The following is a 16,552-nucleotide window of genomic DNA, read 5'->3' on the forward strand; positions in this document are numbered from 1 at the left end:
TTGCAAGGTATTTATTTGCCATCCCAGCCCATAACGCCAATGTGGAAAGAATATTTTCGTTCATGAATATCCAGTGGACTGATGAAAGAAACAGAATGGAAGTGGACTCTCTTGAAGCAATCCTGCAGATCCTGTGCAACTACAAAATGGATTGTGCCGAGTTTTATCACTGTGTCTCAAAGAACAAAGACATGATCAAGAAGGCTGGCAGTGAAAAATACCCTTTTCTCCAAGGATAGTCAATTCCATCTATAAGTGCTCAGTAATATTATATCTCAGGTTAATATTAATTGATTAAAAGTTGAATGGCTGTAAAATTTTGTAAAATCGTAAGACATTTCTTTATTACTGTATACGTTTATTAAATGTCATTAATTATACAGATAATCTAGATTACATCAATCTTTTGTATCCTCTTATTAGTTATAATAACCGGGTTAACAAAATGTATCAACAAAACATTAATATTTAAAATTAAGAAACCTGGGTACATTTGGAATGAGGTGTCCATTGGCACCCGGGTGAATGTGTCCCGGTTTTCACCGAAAATAATTTGGTCACCCTAGTCTAATAGCTTATATCAACCTGCCTCCCGTTCCTATTGTCGTCATTAAACAAGTAACATATTTATGAAGAGAAGTCCTGATTCTACTTAGACCCCGTTCGAGAACATTTTTCGTTTAACTTTCACAGGTTTTACTTATTTTTATTTGTCGCATGGCGATACAGTAAATATTAAGAAATACATATGTTTTGCAGTTATACATTTCAGGATATAGGCACAAAGCTAATACGTTTAGGTACATTCTGAAAATTAATAATTCAATAATACTAAAAGGTGAACATCTAAACTATAAAATTACCATTAATAATAAAAAATACATTTAATCAATATTCAACATCTAGTGAATGAATCCAATTGATAGCAGAGTGAGCAGCACTAGTTAAGTCACTGAATGGTCCTGGGTACTTTCTCAGAGGGCAGTCTCTGCTAATATGTTGAACGGTTTGTTCTTGGGCCCCACAATCTCAGGCTGGAGTGTTTCGGAGTCCCCACTTGTGCATAAGATCATTGCACCTGGCATAGGTGGTTCTTATCCTATTCATTCTTGTCCAGTCACTTCTCTTCAGATCAAATCTGGTAGGCTGGTAGATGGATCTTCAAGACCTTGATGTTTTATTGCTGCAGCTTTCCATCTCTTGGACCACTTTTCTTTAATGTCATACATCTTGTTGTGCCCTCCACTATGCCACAGTGGAGTGCGTGACATCAAGCGGTCCGGAGGAGGGTCCTTTAAGACTGTATGAACTGGAAGGTTTGAGGGCAGTTGGGGTAATGCAGCTTCCTCTATTTTCGAGTGGTTGTCTCTTGGCGTTGCAATTCAGGTCGTGGAATGTTAATGCTCGTGTGCAGCCAAGGGATCGGTGTGGATTTTAATGTACTCATAATAATTCTCACTGATTCATTCAAATGGATGTTTAGTTTCTCTGTATGAGTACTGTGTTGTCATACTGGGACACAGTATTCAGCCATTGGATATACTGGTGTGAAAGCTGCAGTCCGTTACATAGCTTCCAGCTTTAATAAAAACGTGCTGTGTATTAGATTGAAAAGAATGAAAATATAAATCCTGTTCTGTCAAAAGCAAAACACTGTTTAACTGGGTAAGCAGTACGTTACATGTGAAGAAAACTCACTAGTAAATTGTACAGATCTAACGAGCTGAAGTAGCATTGTACTTCTTGCTAAGGTGAAATTCCAGCTAAATTATCGAAATTTAATCGAAAAGTTTATGCTACAAACACATTTATATCAACTACGACAACATCTGATACTGAAGTCAGTGGCAACTCGTAACCACATATTCGCAGTTATCTCGCAAACACTTAGTTTGTGGTCCTACGTTTTTTGGAAATTTTCACTTCTATTATCGTATGCTTTCACACATGTCAATTTTCACAGCTAATTACGATACCAACTGTCCACAAATTTTGCACGAGGCGACATGTTCCTCTACTGAGAATCATATAGTGCGAGCAAATGTAACAACAGCTCCTTTGTGTCCACAAACGGATCGCAGCGTATGACGACATCATCGCCCATTACTATTTCACTAGACCATCGTATTATATAATAAAGCACTCCGTTTTCAGGCCTACCGGGACCATCCGACCGCCGTGTCATCCTCAAGGAGGATGCGGATAGGAGGGGCGTGGGGTCAGCACACCGCTCTCCTGGTCGTAAGATGGTATTCTTGACCGAAGTCGCTACTATTCGGTCGAGTAGCTCCTCAATTGGCATCACGAGGCTGAGTGCACCCCGAAAAATGGCAACAGCGCATGGCGGCCTGGAGGGTCACCCATCCAAGTGCCGACCACGCCCGACAGCGCTTAACTTCGGTGACCTCACGGGAACCGGTGTATCCACTGCGGCAAGGCCGTTGCCTCGTATTTTTTAATAACAATAATGAATTACGCAGACAGTTCAACATCACTGTACATCGTTCACAAAACAAACGTCTTGTTGTTAACCCACCGTCTGGACGACATCCAAACGAAGACTACCAAGAAATAGTCAACAATGAAGAATAGTGATACCTGGGCATTCGTTCACCGAAACTGGCAGCTATAGATGACAAGGAAGCCAAGGCAAAATGGTTAAAGAAAAAATGGGAAGACATTGAAAAATAAATGGTCGTCTAAAGGGCTGATTGAAAGTAAAGAAAGATCAAAACAACATTTGGTGAAATTAAAAGCAAATGTGTCAACATTAAGTGTACAAGAGCAATTCCAGAGTTGAACGGGTAGATTGGAAGAGTATACTGAAAGCCTCTACAAGTGAGAGGAATCGTCTGATGACGTGATATAAGAATAAACAGGAGTCGATACGGAAGACATAACAGATCCAGTTTTAGAGTCATAGTTTAACAGACCTTTGGAAGTCCTGTAAATTGGAAAGAACACGCAGAAAATGTGGGGAAGGCGAACCAAAAACTATGTTTTATTGGTAGAACACTTAGAAAACCCAACAGATCTACTAAAGACTGGCTATACTACGCGTGTCCATCCTCTTTTGGAGTACTGTTGCATGGTGTGGGATCCTTACCAGACGGGATTAACGGAGTACATCGAGAAAGTTCAGAAAAGGGTAGCACATTTTGTATTGTCGAGAAATAGGACAGAGAGTGTCAATACCCACTTATTAGTTCAATAGCTTCCACTTAGTGAATGCAATAAAGTTCAACAAAAAATCTGTCTATATTTTACATGAAACTTCCCGGCAGATTAAAACTGTGTGCCAGACCGAGACTCGAACTTGGGGCCTTTGCCTTTCGCGGGCAAGTGCTCTACCGTCTGAGCTACCCAAGCACGACTCACGCCCCTCCTCACAGCTTTACGTCTGCCAGTACCTCGTCTCCTACCTTCCAAACTTTACAGAATCTCTCCTGAGAACGTTGCAGAACTAACACTCCTGAAAGAAACGATATTACGGAGACATGGCTTAGCCACAGCCTGGGGACTGTTTCCAGGATGAGATTTTCACTCTGCAGCGGAGTGTGCGCTGATATGAAACTTCCTGGTAGATTAAAACTGTGTACTGGACCGAGACTCGAACTCGGGACCTTTGCCTTTCGCGGCCAATGCTCTACCATCTGAGCTACCCAAGCACGACTCACGTCCCGTCCTCACAGCTTTACTTCTGCCAGTACCTCGTCTTCTACTTTCCAAACTTTACAGAATCTCTCCTGCGAACCTTGCAGAAAATTGATTGTCGAAGAACTTACTGAGTCACGCAGATGTCACTAAATTTAAATTTTTGCCTGGGACAGCTGATAAATGAAAATAACCCCAATCCCCGCTACCGACCAAGATTTTTGGGAGGTTGCCTTGGTTATCAGTTGAATGCCAGATCTGGAAGGTAACTTCCAAATATTCCCCATTGGCATCACCTAACGATGCAGATGATCTGATGAGTTGGGAGAATAAGGAGGAGGAAGTACAAGAGCAGTTGGACGTATGGGAACGAACAATGCAAGAATATGGAATGAAATTTAGTATAAGTAAGAGTGAGATGATACGAAGGAGAAAGGAACAACTGGAATAACAATTGTTGGGGAAAGATTAAGGAGAGTGGAGAGTTTCAAGTACCTAGGAAGCCTGATACAAGAAGATGGAAAAAACGACAGAGAAATAAACGAGCGGGGGAGAAAAGCAGAAGCATTTCGGAAGTGTGTCAGAAGCCTGATATGGAGCCAGGATGTACCCCAAATCAGTAAAATGGTTATATACCGGTCATACTATGTCCTGACCCTGATATATGCTTCCGAAACCTGGGTTAGGAAAGGAAGAGAGTACAAGCTAGTGACATGAAATTCTTGAGGAACAGTATTGGAGTGACAAAGATAGATAGGTTAAGAAATGAGAGGATCAGAGAGTTAATGAAGGTGGAACCATTACAGGAGGAGATAGAGAAATCAAGTCTGAGATGGTATGGGCATGTTAAGCGAATGGAGAAGAAGAGGGTACCTAGGAGGATACACATGGAACCGGAAGGAAAGAGACCAAGAGGAAGAACGAGAGAAAGATGGCTGAAAGGAGGGGAGGAATGCGTCCAGAAGAAAAGAGAAGACTGGCCCAAGGTGAAGACAGAGAAATGGTGGCAAGACAAAAGACGATGGAGAGGCTTATGTTCCAAACAGACCTGGCCAGAGGCTGGAAACTGTCCAAGATTATGATGATGATGATGGGGATCACCTCTGTCCACCCCCAGCCTACTGGGACATTTCGACCTTGTGACATTAGTGTGGAGTTGAGATGACATTTTTGCAAATACCAAGACACTTAAGACTTTTCTGCTTTCATTTTGGTTGGATTCGTCTAGTCACATACAAATGGTCACCTTCCAACCTAACATACACCTCGGGCTAAGTGATAGTTAAACTTGCCTCCACAAAAAAGTAATTTGCTTTCACATCCGTTGACTTCCTCAACTAACATACGGATGGTTATCTTCCAACCTAACTTAGACTTCGGCCTAAGCAACAGATCAGTCTGTACTCACAACCAGACTTCCTGCTTTCACATTCGTTGGCTTCGTCTAGTCACATACAAACAGTCACCCGACCATTCTGCCTCCCTAAACAATTCACTTGCTTTCATACTGGTTGGCTTCGTCTAGTCACCTTCCAACCTAACCTACGCCTCCGAGTAAGGTACAGGTCAGTTTGCTCTCACAACCAGCCTTTTTATTTTCACATTTTTGGCTTCGTCAAATCACATATAGCCGACACCTTGCAACCTAACCCAGACCTGGGCTACGCTGGAGATCAGTCTGTCCCCAACACCAGGTTCTTATCTTTCACATTCGTTGGCTTCGTTAAGTCATATGTGCCAGTCACATAACAACCTAACCTTGCACTAAGCTACAGATCAGTCTGTCTCCAAAATCAGCTGTTTCGCATTCACGTTCGTTCGCTTCAACAAACTATTTTATTTCGACCTAATCTAGACCTAGTCTGAAAATGAGAAAACAATTCTGAAAATTTAAGGCAAAATAAATTATTATTAAGAAGTGACTGCTCGCAATTCTTTTATTCGTTCATCATATATTAAAATTAATTCCTAGTAACACGTTCCACAGACTACAGGAAAAAAATGTTAGTGAGCCTGCATGCCACCTGCAAAAAAACCACCTACCCTAATTGTATGTCTGTTTAAGATTCGTCCAAGTTAACAGTTTGTTGCTCCACGGAACAAACGGAAGAAACCTCGTGTGCTCAGCTTATTACCTTAGTTGAGTGGACTTGAATTTTTGTACGGAGAGAGCTGACTTTATTTCATATGTCTGATAGCCATTTTGTGTCAACACATACGTTAGGTTAGACGGTTTATTTAGGTGTAGAGTCTGTTCTCGTCTGATATGCTTCTAGCTCTAAGTGTCAGAGTCTTTGGGACAGTTCCCTTTTGGGAAGAACGATGGAAAGTGCACCCGCTGATATAACAGTCTATGTGGATCGGTTTACGATGCATCGAGTAGCCGAGCCGACCCACTAACTTCCGCTCAACTAAAACGTGTAAATACACTCCTGGAAATTGAAATAAGAACACCGTGAATTCATTGTCCCAGGAAGGGGAAACTTTATTGACACATTCCTGGGGTCAGATACATCACATGATCACACTGACAGAACCACAGGCACATAGACACAGGCAACAGAGCATGCACAATGTCGGCACTAGTACAGTGTATATCCACCTTTCGCAGCAATGCAGGCTGCTATTCTCCCATGGAGACGATCGTAGAGATGCTGGGTGTAGTCCTGTGGAACGGCTTGCCATGCCATTTCCACCTGGCGCCTCAGTTGGACCAGCGTTCGTGCTGGACGTGCAGACCGCGTGAGACGACGCTTCATCCAGTCCCAAACATGCTCAATGGGGGACAGATCCGGAGATCTTGCTGGCCAGGGTAGTTGACTTACACCTTCTAGAGCACGTTGGGTGGCACGGAATACATGCGGACGTGCATTGTCCTGTTGGAACAGCAAGTTCCCTTGCCGGTCTAGGAATGGTAGAACGATGGGTTCGATGACGGTTTGGATGTACCGTGCACTATTCAGTGTCCCCTCGACGATCACCAGTGGTGTACGGCCAGTGTAGGAGATCGCTCCCCACACCACGATGCCGGGTGTTGGCCCTGTGTGCCTCGGTCGTATGCAGTCCTGATTGTGGCGCTCACCTGCACGGCGCCAAACACGCATACGACCATCATTGGCACCAAGGCAGAAGCGACTCTCATCGCTGAAGACGACACGTCTCCATTCGTCCCTCCATTCACGCCTGTCGCGACACCACTGGAGGCGGGCTGCACGATGTTGGGGCGTGAGCGGAAGACGGCCTAACGGTGTGCGGGACCGTAGCCCAGCTTCATGGAGACGGTTGCGAATGGTCCTCGCCGATACCCCAGGAGCAACAGTGTCCCTAATTTGCTGGGAAGTGGCGGTGCGGTCCCCTACGGCACTGCGTAGGATCCTACGGTCTTAGCGTGCATCCGTGCGTCGCTGCGGTCCGGTCCCAGGTCGACGGGCACGTGCACCTTCCGCCGACCACTGGCGACAACATCGATGTACTGTGGAGACCTCACGCCCCACGTGTTGAGCAATTCGGCGGTACGTCCACCCGGCCTCCCGCATGCCCACTATACGCCCTCGCTCAAAGTCCGTCAACTGCACATACGGTTCACGTCCACGCTGTCGCGGCATGCTACCAGTGTTAAAGACTGCGATGGAGCTCCGTATGCCACGGCAAACTGGCTGACACTGACGGCGGCGGTGCACAAATGCTGCGCAGCTAGCGCCATTCGACGGCCAACACCGCGGTTCCTGGTGTGTCCGCTGTGCCGTGCGTGTGATCATTGCTTGTACAGCGCTCTCGCAGTGTCCGGAGCAAGTATGGTGGGTCTGACACACCGGTGTCAATGTGTTCTTTTTTCCATTTCCACGAGTGTAGAATAGCTTTACTTCCTTCTCGATTTCCTCAGTGAGCTTTATGTTGGGACGAATTGCTGTCAATATTTCTTTCCATGAGGCCAAATAGCAAAGGTACCATCAACATAATGATGACAACAGAACGAGCATAGTGGCAGCATTATTTAAGACATGGTCTTCGAAATTCTCGACGAAAAAAACAGTTCACGGCCGGTGACAAAGGTGACCTCACCGCCATTCATCAGTCTTTTTATAATGTTTACCACTAACCTCTGTAAAAGTGAGGAAGAATTGCAGGGCCTATTGAATGGAATGAACACTATGAATAGCGCAAATTATGCTTTCAAAGGAAACAGACGGAAGACGGAAGTCATGAGGTGTAGCAGAAGTGAAATGAGCCATAAAATTAATATTAAAATTGGGGAGCACGAAGACGATAAACTGAAAGAATTCTTCTACCTTGGAGACAAAACAATACATGATGGATGAAGCAAGAAGTAGATTAAATGCAAACTATCACAGGGAAAGAGGTCGTTCCTGGCAAAGAGAAGTCTAGTACTATCTAACAGCGGCCGTAATTTGAGGAAAAAACTTCTATGAATGTACGTTTGGATCACAGCATTGCATGGTTGTGAATCGTGGACTGTGGGTAAACCGGAAAAGAAAAGAATCGAAGCGTTTCATATGTGGTGTTGCGGAAGAATATTGAAAATTAGGAGGCTGGAAGGTATAAGAAATGAAGAGCTTGCCCGCAGGATCGGCGAGAATATGGACAAGTGAAAAACATCGGCAACAAGAAGGGACAGGATGATAAGACATGTATTAAGACAACAGGGAATAAGATGCGTGGTACTTGAGTGAGCTGTAGACGGTAAAAACAGAGATTGTAATATATCCTACAAATAATTGAGGACGTATCGCGAAACTGCTAGTCTGAAATGAGGAGGTTGGCACAGGAGAGAAACTGGTGGCAGGCGACATCAAACCAGTCGAGAAACTGTTGTAAAATAAATGTTGCGGTCAATGTGTGTCAGAAAAATATGACGATATCTGGAGAGAAGTGATTTGCAATCGAAGTAAGTGCATCTTCAACGGGAATGATCACTTCTTTTTTAATAGCTTTACTGGCTTTTTTCTGGCTCAGCTATCACAGTTTCTTTTTAAGGTTAATTAAGACTGTGAAATCTTAAGTAAACAACTACACTGAGCAGCACAATTGAAGCATCACCTTTTCGAAATGCCCTGGTTGTCTCTTGTCGCGACGAAGAAGTTTGAAATTTGGCTCATGGTTGGCTACAACCTTCCTCTGTAATGGTGCAAAAGCGTGGAGCCTGTGACGTCACCCTCGGGTTTGGCGATGCTTCATACATCAAGGTGTACACACACGCGCAAAAATGACCAGAGCTCAGAAGTTCGTGAGAGGTGTGAGAAGTGTCAATGATGTCCCACTGACACACCCCATCTTACCCACATTTCACCCTTCCTTTGACGCCTCTGCGATGGAGGTCAGAACCACGACACCCTCCGTTGGAATCTCGTGATTTTCTTTCGTGTGACCGAGCAAAACATTTCAGAGACACCGCCGTACAGAATCGACACGAAAAGGCATACAGTGCTTCAATAAAACCGCTTCTTTCTTTGGAGCACTGATCCACTCATTTCGAGGTCGATAACGATAGAACCGGGTGACCGCTACGATCGCAGGTTCGAATCCTGCCTCGGGCATGGATGTGTTTGATGTCCTTGGGTTAGTTAGGTTTAAGTAGTTCTAAGTTCTAGGGGACTGCTGACCACAGATGTTAAGTCCCATAGTGGTCAGAGCCATTTGATAACGATAGTTCGCGTGTGATGAGCAACGGGGCGACTCCTTAACAATCTTTGTTGACAGCGGCTGGACGATTCAGTCCTGTAAGGACATCGAGGGCCAGCAACCACGCTGGACGTGACCGCCCCGCTGTGAAGTGTAGTGTGACCGCAGTTTTTCCTCTGATGTACAGGGTGGAATCGCTAGGAACCGTTCAGAAAAAAAAGGTTCAAATGGCTCTGAGCACTATAGGACTTAACATCTGAGGTCATCAGTCCCCTAGAACTTAGAACTGCTTAAACCTAACTAACCTAAGGACATCACACACATCCATGCCCGAGGCAGGATCGAACCTGCGACGTAGCGGCCGCGCGGTTCCAGACTGTAGCGCCTAGAACCCCTCGGCCACTCCGGTCGGCAGGAACGGTTCAAAACCATTAGACGAAATATGAACGCGATCTGAAGCAGGAATGGGTGGTTACTCTTTTTCAGAGCCCCCGTTTCATGTCCTCTTGTGGCGTGATCATGGAGAGGTGTGACATCGACACATACGTGAATAAAACGGCAAAGGGTCCGTCTGAGATCCTTCCCCCCCCCCCCCCCCCCTGCCACCCCCCACCCCCGTAGAGAGACAAATTGTGCCAGAATCATAGGCGCTTGGAGAGAAAAACCGATCTGGCTTTAGCATATTAAGGATAGTCGGAAAATTTGAAAGTCAATTTTCTCGAGAATTTATGAGAGTTGCTTTTGAGTGCAACCTCCCCACAAAAAAATGAAAACGAGCCAAGTGTAACCTCCCCATACAATTATTAAATTAAATGAATTTTTAAATATTGTAACCTCTGAACAAAATTGGCTCCTATTTATAATCTGTGTGCAGAAATGCATTCACATTTAATGTTCCCACAAAACTCTTTTCTCATTTAATGTCAAGTTCGAAACAGAAAAAAATTCCTAAACACCAAAATAATAAAAAATAAATTTTATGAGGACAGCAGCGCTGTCCTTCGGCCCTGTATTCTGAATAAAAAAAGAAAAAATTCTTACCTCAATAAAAACTGCAAAATTAGATATTTTTCGACACAGCTTCGTGCAATGCTGGCGTATATTTTTTTTTTTATTCTTGGAAGGAATGATCATGCATTGGAAATATTCTTTAAATTGAAATGAATGCTTTTCTTTAAAAGAGTTACTTCATATTATAAAAATTATTATTGGGGCATTTTTTTGGAACAAATTAAATGATAATTAACATACATTATTAAATATGCGCAAGGCTGCTTCTTTACCTTCTACAACAATACTCATCCTCCAGAGTCCTGACCAGAGTCGCGAGCAGAGCACACAGCCGACACATGCCGACTCTACCAGACTACCCCAGACTACTACTGTCGACTCGCGCAGACAAGCGCAGACTAGCGACAAGCAACAACTAACGACAAACTACTCTCTGGTCAGAGATTCTGTCATGCCTCGCCCATCGCTGGCAAAGCATACGTCTTACATGAGGGATGAGTATTTTTAGTTCTGAAATATACAAACCATGAATTTCAAAAATTAAAAAAGGTGCGATTGCCGAGTGGTCCTCTTATTAGTGCTACCCGTGCGAAACTAGGGCTGGTCGCTAGGTATGAAAATAAAATGAAGCCAAATGCGCTGGTGAAATGTCGCTGATACGTGTGCCGGTGAAAATTGTGTTTGCTCAAGGCAGGATGTTTTTTTCCCAGGCCGGCCGGAGTGGCCGAGCGGTTCTAGGCGCTACAGTCTGGACCCGCGCGACCGCTATGGTTGCAGGCTCGAATCCTGCCTCGGGCATGGATGTGTGTAATGTCCTTAGCTTAGTTAGGTTTAAGTAGTTCTAAGTTCTAGGAGACTGTTGACCTTAGAAGTTAAGTCCCTTAGTGCTCAGAGCCATCTGAACCATTTTTTTCCCCGGAACGTATTCGTTCGAATAACTGATGTCACATGTCCCCTCGGAACATCCATCTGGCTGTGCGACAGTTTTGTTTGATTTGTACGCTGGACTGAAGCGGGCCGAGACCCCTTTCCCTACTGCGGTATTGTGTTCAACTGCTGTGAAGGAAACCAAACTCCGTGGCCGTTGTCGCTAACGCACGCTTGTGCAATGGCGCTTGACTCGGAAGTAAGCCGGTTCGAATCCTGGTGGTGTATTTGGTCGGCAAAGGCAGGGCAGGTGATGGCGTAAAGTTCCTGATCACAAGCCTTTGCGCCAATGTCCTGGTTTAAATACCAAACCTCTCCGCAGTGTCTCGTGGGCATATAGCACCGCTAGATGGTGATCCTTCTTTGGGATGGGGACGTTAAACTTGTCACCCCCCATTGTGCTATTCGCGAGGAATAGGCTACGTGCTGGCTCTAGGTTTCACCCTCTCCCTTCATCGTCATGCAAGACAATATTAGGCTACACCTCACACACCTATGTTGTAAGTAAATAAACAAATGCTCTAAGGACGTGTATGGAAAAGAAGTGACAAGTTCTCCAACAGATGCCGTTGATCCAGTCACCCCTTGCAGACGACCGTCTGGTCTGTCTGTCTGTGCCCTGGAGCATCCGCCGACGCCGCCAGCAAAACCTGTTCCTGCAGAAGCGCTGGCGGCGCACCATTTCGAGCTCAAAGGAGGCACAGTTTAATGGCGCAGGCTGGCTCCGCTCTCGCGCCGCTACTGCGTTAGCACAGTCGTAAAATGCCTCCGCTCTGGCGGGGAGCTGTGGATCCCTTAGATGCGATTTCCAGGAAAGCGAACAGCGGAATTCTTCCCTTTCCAAAGGGTCTTTCTCCTCTTCTCTAACGGCGCCTTCTTGTGAGGTTTGCAGACACAAACCTGGCCTAGTACACGACTGCTTCATTTGCACTGGCGAAGCCGCTCGTAATTTGAAAGACTAACATTGACAGAAGTGCCGAGAACGTAAAATAAGACAAAGTATGAACAGTGGGCGTACATGTATACAGACACTGGAAAAGGGATTTCGCGTACTGCCGACGCCTTGAGTCATGAAAGACTAGACACTTGTTCTATCGAACCACTGAGCATGGTAGCGAATTGTTGAAAAGACCTGCACAGGCTCAATATCTACTGACAGTACTGGTTTGTCAAAGCTTCTACATAATGAAGTAACCCATACATAATCAATAATATTGTCAGTATTCTCAGTCGGCAGCACGATTTTACAAGGTTATGATGTCGAACAATCAAAAGAAAGCGTGTGCTTCAATTACATTAGATTTAACAACAGAAAGCAAAGAGAAAGAGGAAACTGACCAGGAAATGGTTGAAAAAGAGGAACCACTTTTCGCATGTTAATTTACTGACTGAAATCAGAATCAAATAGTTCAAATGCCTCTGAGCACTATGGGACATAACATCTGAGGTCATCAGTTCCCTAGAACTTAGAACTACTTAAACCTAACTAACATAAGGACATTACACACATCCATGCCCGAGGCAGGATTCGAACCTGCGATCGTAGCGGTCGCGCGGTTCCAGACGGAAGCGCCTAGAACCGCTCGGTCGCACCGGCCGGCCGAAATAAGAATCAAGTTCCTGAAAGATTTCATAAATTACTTTTGAATCAGTTCTGCATAATACGCCGAATTATTAACGTCGGAACTTGATAAAATAGAAAATAATGTTCGTTAATGAGGAATCAGTCGTTGCTGACGAGAGACAAAAATAAATGCGAGATTTCTGGCGGCAGGTAATTCATTTGAATGCTTCAGGTTTACTTTCGCAATATCAGCAAACACAGTTAATAAAATTGTATGGTAACCTGTGAAGCAATTACAGTATATCTGGCTTGGAAGAATATGTTCGTGTAGTTAAAATATTTTTTTACCTTTTGTGATAATTTGGAAAAACTGACCTGCATTTCGCACACCTCTTACTACTCGGTGCACATATTTGATGTATTTTTCGAAGTGGAAGCATTTTTCAGAACTGCTATGTAATTCACCATCCTGTTCTGTTTTACCAGATTAAGAAATGATGCAGTGCCATAGAGAATCCTCCGTTGTCCATCCTAAAGTAGTACATACGAGTGCAATGATTACCCTTGCATAGGTATATCAAAATTCTGTTGTGGTTCATTCCATGCCAAGTGGTCTAGAGGCTCCCACATGACCCTCATGGATTTTGATGAAATTTTGTATGAACATTCACACATGTTCTCAATGAACACTGGTAAAGCTTCAGTTTCAGAAATTCAATACTTGCAGAGATATAGTCACTTGTTTGAAACCATAGCACAGCTTCCAATAGTGCATCCTTGAATTTTCAGCAACTTTGAGATGAGATATCTCTGTAAGTATTTGCATGAAAGAAACAAAACTTGGCCATATTATACAACTTTTAGAGATCTTTAAAGTAAAATATTAAGAAAAGGATTTCTGAGCAATTTTCATATAGATAATTTGAAGCAAAGTTGGGCGAAAAAATAGCTATTTAAAAAAAATGCGAACTTTAGTTTTTTATATCTCCAAAAGTAATTGTGGGATGTACATGAAACGTTGCACACCATAACTCACCAACACAAGGTCTTAGAATATAAAATTTCATTCTCCTATTGCTTTCCATTATTTCACAAATCTAGGGTGAATTTGACGATTTTTCAAAAAGTGCTAAAATGGGTATTTTTAGTCAAATGTTTCAAAAAAGTGTTTTCTCCAAACTGTCCTAAACTATGGTCATTAGAAAGAGCATATTCGAAACTATCTAGAAAAGTGGATTTGGTTTTGCAATGCAAGCATATGAGGCCCTAAAAAGTAGCATCATCAAAGAGGCGCACTGGAAGTTTGAACACATTTTTCTGGAAGTCTAATTATACCTAAAATATTTTATTTTGACTTATATATGTTTATTAATGTCTGAGATAAGTGAAATAAGAAGTCTTGTTGAATAGGACCTAGCTTAAGTCCGAAAAGCAAAAGAATAAAACTAGAAACAATGTTATTTCTTAATTGTCGCCTCCCCCCCCCTCTCTCTCTCTCTCTCAATCTCTCTCTCTCTCTCTCTCTCTCTCTCTCTCTCTCTCTCTCTCACACACACACACACACACACACACACACACACACACACACACAGAATTATTATTAAGAATGAATGTAAATCGTAAAATTTATTTGCATAATCATCTAATTATTAGTTTCCTGTTTAATGAACAACACCATCTTACTCATAGAAAACAAGTGTATAAATAAGTTGCTATGGTCCATGGTGGCTTAACCACTGCTAGTTTCATTTCACCTAAGAAAACCAGAATTCCCATTGCCATAGGGGCCACGCACGATAGCTTAGCAACAACAGCCACAGGTGGGTTTCTTTACCACAGGATCCCAAGCCTGATAAGGGTTTCTTCACACAGGTTCCCAGGCCTGATAGTAAAATTATTTAAGTGCCCTGTGTAAAATTAGAAGGCACTCTTGGGTTCCTTAGATTGTTTCCTCTAACCTATTTCAATTTTTGATATGATATGCTACATTAATTTTCTGATGAATATCAAGAGGAATGGTGTATTGCCGGCCAGACGAATTTACTGATGGAGCTGGAATAACTGCAATAATGTGGTATTCCGGAACCCAGCACTTGTCACTTCTTGGTGTCCAATAAAATGAATTTGCTGGACCATGTGGGTGCATAAAGTTTATTAATGCATCCCTTTGCTCTGTGGAGGTCTCACAGATATTCCCAATCCACCACACGTTTGCATAGATGCATGCAACATATTGTCCTGGTTGGAGAGCAGACAGTAATGTGCCTCCTTCATTACTGTGACCCATTTTAGGTAGAAAAGATGAACAATCATTTGAAACTCTGCTGACCTGAATTGTTGTTTCATCAATAGGTAAAAAGTGATGATTTTCTCTAGTGCCTGCTATAGTTTGTCCAAGTTTAAACCTCTCTTCTTGAGACACAATATTTTCTTACAATTTCATCTTTACTGACGAAAACAAATTTAATTCCATTAATGTTTTCAGAGCAGAAGTGAAACAGATCTAGGGGAGTAAGAATTTGTCCATTAAGTGGCTGTTGCAAGCCTGCTCTTGCTGCTAACCGCTTTGTTGTACCTCCAATCCCATCACAAGGTGATTTCCCGTGACTAGTAGCAAAAAAATTCAGTTCGGCTGTCATTCCAAAATCACTCTTATGATAGCACAAATTTAGTTAATTCTTGAAGTTTTATATTGAGCACTGGAACCATCACTGAAATAATGAATGTGGGATATCTGTGCAAACCGTGCTTTCATATATTTGATGAGCTCCTTGATAAAAACGTGAACTGTAATAGTGTCATAATAGTGTCATGCCGCAAATAATCACTGATAATGCGAAAACTTAAAGAGTCTACTTTCTCATTTTGACGAAAGTAGATAAATGGATGAATTGTTGCTTGACTATTGTCCCAGTGGAAGCCTTGCACAGCATCCTGAATGATAAAAGAACAATTTTATGCAAAATCCATTAGGACAACAAGCTCTTCGTCTTTCAGATGACATTTAAGGCCTTTAAGATGCAAGCTTTGATGCTTGGCAATGTAATGATGGCATGACAGACTCCATATTTTATTTTTTACATCTTCAATAAATTCATCCACTACCATTTGCTTCGTGTCCAGTGTGGCACGATCAGAATGTATCCATTGCTTAAACACAATAACTTCCTGTGGCTCATGATCTAGGAAACAGCTGGCAATTTCAGATGCAATAGCTTCGGGCCCAGGACACCTTTCACAGCGATTTAGAGTTCAAACTGCAAACTGCCTTGCTGAGAATCTCCTTATAATTTTCACGTTCACCAGCTCCGCTAAGCATAAGCTTAACATTTTGGTGAATTGCACAGACGCAAACTGCATGCATTCCAGCTGATCTTACTGTTACACACCATTTGAGTCAAGTTCACAAAACTTTGAGAACCCTATTTCTGGACCATTTATATTCATATAGATAACATACATTTCCCGTAAATTGCAAAGTAACAAGATTTTCTGCATGTATGTCTTTCTATCTAAAAGTCTAACAGAAATACTATCTTTTTTTCCAGGGCACACCCTACTATACTCATCATCTTAAAAAAAAATTTGCGCTCTACTAGCAACGTCTGCTGGTAATTTCCTGCTTTGCCTATTTTCGGGAAGTGCCAGAATGCCCTTCTCTGCCTTAAGCTTCCGAGCATTCTTCACCATTCTTTCGGACACACCGAACTGAGCTGCTGTTTGTCTGACTGTCCAACTTACAGATGCCAAGGTTAA

The 16,552-nt window shown here is 43.1% G+C and overlaps 1 pseudogene; it reads right to left on the minus strand.

Moving 5' to 3' along the window:
• Positions 1-2,328: 2,328 nt before the first annotated feature.
• Positions 2,329-2,446, minus strand: LOC126163397 (5S ribosomal RNA; annotated as a pseudogene).
• Between the last annotated feature and the right edge of the window lie 14,106 nt (positions 2,447-16,552).

Source organism: Schistocerca cancellata, chromosome 2 (genome assembly GCF_023864275.1).
Source record: "Schistocerca cancellata isolate TAMUIC-IGC-003103 chromosome 2, iqSchCanc2.1, whole genome shotgun sequence".
Classification (NCBI taxonomy): Eukaryota; Metazoa; Arthropoda; class Insecta; order Orthoptera; family Acrididae; genus Schistocerca; species Schistocerca cancellata.